Source organism: Pithys albifrons, chromosome 20 (genome assembly GCF_047495875.1).
Source record: "Pithys albifrons albifrons isolate INPA30051 chromosome 20, PitAlb_v1, whole genome shotgun sequence".
Lineage (NCBI taxonomy): Eukaryota > Metazoa > Chordata > Aves > Passeriformes > Thamnophilidae > Pithys > Pithys albifrons.
This window is the reverse complement of record NC_092477.1, coordinates 1,586,397-1,592,007: the sequence shown is the minus strand read 5'-3', so window position 1 is coordinate 1,592,007 and position 5,611 is coordinate 1,586,397. Positions and strand designations below refer to the sequence as shown.

Below are 5,611 nucleotides of genomic sequence, written 5' to 3'. Positions count from 1 at the left end.
GTGGAAGATGCCTGCAGGCCAGAAAGAATTTCTGAGGTTACAAAAAACTTCGATGATCATCCAGTGTTGCTTGATGCCACCAGAGGTAATGATGGGATGGAGAAGGTGAGATATTTTGGGGTGTACTCAACAAATCCCTTTTTCCCAATGAAGTTCCCACATAGGTCTGTGTCCTGAGAGATGATCTTCCCCGTGCATTCACCCAAGTGCCCACAGGAAACCAGGAGGATGTGGAGACCACCAGCCAGGTGTCTTCCCAATGTGGATCAGCAGGACTGTGGATCCCCACATCTGCTCCCAATGTGGATCCTCCAATGGGTGATTGAGTTGGAGCAGCGGACAAAGCTCTTCCTGCAGTCAGAGCACTCGTAGGGCTTCCCTTATCGGTGGGTCTGTTGGTGTTTGGTCAAGTGAGAGCTCTGGGAGAAGGTTTTCCCACACTCGTCACATTTGTAAGGCCTCTCCTCAGTGTGGACGCATCGATGCCTGACAAGGCTGGAGTTTAGATTGAATCTCTTCCCGCAGTCGAGGCAGCGGAAGGGCCTCTCCCCAGTGTGTATGCGCTGATGCACGAGGAGATCTGAGCTTGTCTGAAACCTCTTCCCGCACTTGGAACACTCGTAGGGACGTTCCCCAGTGTGGATCATCCGGTGGATGGCAAGCTCAGAGTTACGGATGAAGCTCTTGCCACACTTCCCACACTTGTAAGGCCTCTCCCCCGTGTGGAAGCCTCTGTGGGCCTCGAGGGTGGAGTTCAGATTGAATCTCTTCCCGCAGTCAGTGCAGCAGAAGGGCCTCTCCCCCGTGTGCATGCACTGATGCACGAGGAGAACTGAGCTGGTCTGAAACCTCTTCCTACACTCAGAACACTCATAAGGACGTTCCCCGCTGTGGATCATCTGGTGGAGGATGAGGCTGGAGCTGTCTCTGAAGCTTTTCCCACACTCTCCACACATGTAAGGCCTCTCCCCAGTGTGGATGCCCTGGTGCCTGACAAGGTTGGGGTTGTCGTTGAAGCTCTTCCTACAGTCACAGCAGTGGAAGGGCCTCTCCCCCGTGTGTGTGCGCTGATGCCTGAGGAGATTGGAGCATCTCTTAAACCTCTTCCCACACTGGGAACACTCGAAGGGCCATTCCCTGGTGTGGATTATCTTGTGTTGTGTCAGGTTAGAGCTCTTTCTGAAGCTCTTCCCACATTCCATACACATGTTCTCAAGTGTGTATCTTCTGGTGGTTGATCAGGTTGGAGCTGTCACTGAAGCCTTTCCCACCTTCCCCACACATGTAAGGCCGTTCCCCAGTGTGGATGTGCTGGTGCTTGGTCAAGTTGGAGCTCAGGCTGAAGCCCTTCCCACATTCCAAACACTTGTAGCGTTTCTCCCTGGTGCGAAGCTGCTGCTGCACAACCAGGTCAGAGCTCTGGCTCAAGCTCCGGCCGCCTTCCTTACACAGGGTTGATGGTCCCTCTTCAGACCACCCTGGTCTGGGTTTAGAGCCCTTCCTCCTGAGGTATCTCCGTGGATTTTTCTCCCTACTGACTACCTGGGCTGTGGAGCTGTTCAAAAAGGCCCCTGTTATGAGGTTCTGCCGGGGCGATTTGTCTTCTGTGCTCCCTGTGCTCAGCTCGGGGCCTGGGGCAGGAACGAACAAGGGCACTCAGGGAATTTGCCTCCGCCCCACAGGGAAGGGCAAGGAGATCCCCCAAACCCGGCCCCGGCAGGACGGCGTCAGCAGCGGGGTTGTCCTGCAGCCGGGGCCATGCTGGGCTGGAAGATGCAGCACAAGAGAGGGGCAAAGGGGCACTGACTTCCTCCTCACCTGCCTGGGGGTCCTGGGGCATCTTCCTCTTCTTCTCAGCCTCCTCCTCCATCCCAACAACCTTCAGGAAGAGAAATTCTATTCTGGAGGGAAAAACAAGGCGTGACCGCCTTGGCTTGGGAGTTCCTCCTGCCCAAGTCCATCTCTAGAAGACACTGGGCATCTTGTGTCCATAAAAACCTCCAAAACAACAAAATTCAGTCCAAAAACACTCTTCCAGGAGCTCCTCCTCTCTGGCCTCTCCACTCTGGTGTTCTGATGGTCCCCCCTGTCTGGGCTGCTGGTGGTCTCCACTGTACTGGGGGTCCTCCCTCTCCAGGGTCCCCACCCTCTCCAGGCTGCCGGGGCTCCAGGACTGCCCTTCCCAGCCATTCCTGGTTTCCCAATCCTCACACCCCCTTACTTTGACTCGAGGATCCTCCTGTGAAGGCAGAACAAGGCCTAAAAGACTTAAAGTGCCCAGTTCTGCTGAGAGAAGAAAAGTGCCTGAATTACTCAACATGTTTTCTTTCTGTTTTACTAAAGTAGTTCTTGTTCTGCTCACTGAACCAGTCTAACTCAACAGACTCCCATGTTGCCCCCCCTAATCAGGTAGGTCCAAAGGACCAGCCTACAAGTTTCGTTTTCACCCTAAAAGTACATGTTAACAGCCTCAGCCTATTGGAGTCAAACCTTTGTACCTGGGCGGGGTCACTAAAGGTTATATATACCTGTAATTTGAATAAACTTTAGATCTTGCTTGACATCATATTGGTGTGTGCGGTCTCATTAGAGTGCGGTTGGCAACATTTGGTGAACCTTGACGTGATTGGGGACATGGAAGCCACCTGCAGACCTGCCTAGAACTTTAAGTAGTGGCCCTTGAGAGCTGCTGTGCCCCGATTTCTGGGTGCCTTGTGTAGAGGCCTCTGAGAGCCTCTGTCTCTCGTGAACTCGGGAGTTTTTTGTAGTGGCCTTTGAGAGCTGCTGGAAGAACGTGGACTGAAAAAACCACGACCTTCAAACCGGTGAGTTAAAGAAACATGGGGAATTCCGAATCGACTAAGAACTTATTGCTTGATAAATTTGAAAAACTAGTTCATGTTACAAAAACAAACATTGAAAAACAAGCATTACAAAAATTTTGGACTGGTGCTTTAGTCGGGGCCATTTAACTGATGCCAGCTCCACGTTTTCCATAGAATTGTGGGACAATATTGGGGCAGATTTGTGGAATTTAGCGCAAATTGCCCCCGAAGACCTCTTGCCATTTATCCCATCATATACAGCTAGAAGGAAAATGCTGTTAGAGGTAGAACGAGCCCATAAAAACCTCAAGCTAACTGAGAGAAGGGAAGAGAGTTTCCTTCTGCAGAGCGGCTTTTCCACTGAGCACCCTTCTGCACCGCCGTTGGTGCCACTACTCGTGGAACCCCCGCCATGGTATTCTGCACCACCCGTGCCACCCGTTGGACCCCTGCAGTATCCACCGTTCCCCTCTGCTCCGCCGGTGAACACACTGTACGCCGGAGACACACCATTGCCCTATAACTACCAACACCCTATGCACAGCAAATGAGCCCAAAGCCAGTCTTTTACCTGCCTGTGCCACCGACCACCGTGGCAAGAGAAGCAGTGGGACCACAGCAATCACCTTGGATCCAGAGGAACCCCACGAGACACGCCGCAGAAAACATCCAGCCATACCAAAGCGTGAGTGACCTTTTATTATATCCTGAGTCCGAGAAAACGCGATGAGGGGTGCCCTCAGCCGAGAGAGAGATGTGGGAAGGAGAACAAGCCCTGTAGAACAGCTTTACTCCTGTGCATCCCTAAGCGCGGCCACCGGTGGCAGCAATGGCCTGTGGGTACCTCAGGGCTGGAGTCATGCCTCTGCCGTGCTCCCTGCTGCCCTGCGGGTACGCCAAGGTCGTTCCATTGCGGCAGGAGACTGCCACGGGAGACATTCCGGTGGGGCTAAATCCTCCCACCATAGCCACGTGGCCAGGAAAACAAAGAGACCACATGATTGAAATGCCCGCGAAATCAAACCAAGGGTTTGCACGTGCTTACCACGAGGCGCCAGGACTGTCCCATCCCCCTCCCTACAGCATGCAAATCCAGGCGCATGCAAGAGCCGCGGGTCCCCCGCAGCCCGCAGGGGCTGGTGTTGGCTCCACATCGGCCCAGTGGGAGGAATTGGCCCGCCCCCGGGGTGGATCCCACTGCCCATCATCCGCAGTACCCGCGCCACCCCCACCACCTTCTGCGTGGATGGATATGCCCATTGACTGCGTCATGGAGAGGGGAGAGGCTCCTCCCTAGTGGAGCGGAGCCAGCGGAGCCCCCCCTGCACGTCCCCTCGACTGTGCACCGTCCACAGCACATGTGTCCCGAGAGCAAGTTCCCACGGCGCCGGGCGCACGGGACCCAGGCCCTGCAGCGCCGGCGGGGACCCCCTCCTCGATAGCCATGCACTGCCCGCAGCCGACGACACCAGCACCGGAACCCCCCGCGCCGGCAACCTGGTACCTGCAGCCTCCATCACGACAGCCACACCCACCGGCTGCATCCCAGAATGGAAAGCAACAGCACAGCCATTTAAAGGCACGGCACCAGAGGAAGCCTCTGTTTGGGACATGATGAGGGAGCCGGGAATTGCGATGTAGTAAAAAAGGGATTTGAAAGAACCAAGAATGCTGCCCTAGCTGCTTTTTCTAACCTTCCTAGAATAGAGAAGCCTCTGGTAAGTCAAAAGACCATTTCAGAAATGCTTGAGATGGCTGGAAGAATCAACCAGCGCAGCAAAACTCAGGCTGTGGCAGAAGCTCCAAGAGCTAAAGTTAGTAGGAGCTCTCCCTGGAAATGAGTCATGTGTTGAATTTCACCCTGTGCCTTCTAGTGTATCTGAATGGTAAAACAAACGCTGGTCACAGCAATATTTTCCTGTGGGAAGCACAGATGTCACTCCTCATAATAAGAATTACACCAATAGCAGTTGGTGTTGGAATGTTGTTGGCTCACAAAATACAAGCTACCCAGAAACAAGATTGGTTCACACCAAAGGCAACCAGACAAGAGCGTTGCCTCCTGGATATTTCTTAATTTGTGGTAATAGAGCATGGCCTGGAATACCTGCTTAGGTAAAAAGTGGACCTTGTTTTTTAGGCAAGCTGACCAAATTTACACAATCAATACAAGAGCACGTTAGGTGGTCTAGTCCTCAAGCTGAGGAAAACACCATAGAACATTGGAGTGATACAGGAAATATGATAGCATCAGTGTTTTCCCCAGCTGGTGTAGACAGAGCATTATGTTTAGTACAAATGCTGAATGGCTGGGTGCAAGAGCAATTTAACATCATTATTAAAGTGCTTATTAATTTCTCAACAGATGTTAATAAGATAGAAGAAGCAGAAATGCAAAATAGAGAGACCCTAACATTCTTGCTGATGATTCATGGTTACCAATGTGATGAGTTTGAAGGGCTATGTTCCACAGAATTAAGCAAACACTCCAAAGAAGCCCATGATAAAATACAAGCAGTGAAAAATAATTTTGACAAGCTAACTGTTAACATTTCTCCTTTAAAGAAATGGGTTCATTCCCTGAGCCTAATAAGTTGGCAAGAAGCAGTGCTGATACAGGGAGTAATAATTCTGGTTGTTATTATGATTTGTTTGATTACTCTTATTTGCAGGACTAGTCATTAACTGTCCAATCAAACAAGAACAGTCCAGTTCAAGTTTGCATGTTGTTTAGCCTGTATCTCCAAGTTACAAACAAATCCTACAGGCTGAAAGTTTAAAATTCT

The 5,611-nt window shown here is 51.7% G+C and overlaps 1 pseudogene; it reads right to left on the bottom strand.

Annotated features, from left to right (window-relative positions):
• Positions 1 to 266: 266 nt before the first annotated feature.
• Positions 267 to 3,764, bottom strand: LOC139681359 (zinc finger protein ZFP2-like; annotated as a pseudogene).
• Between the last annotated feature and the right edge of the window lie 1,847 nt (positions 3,765 to 5,611).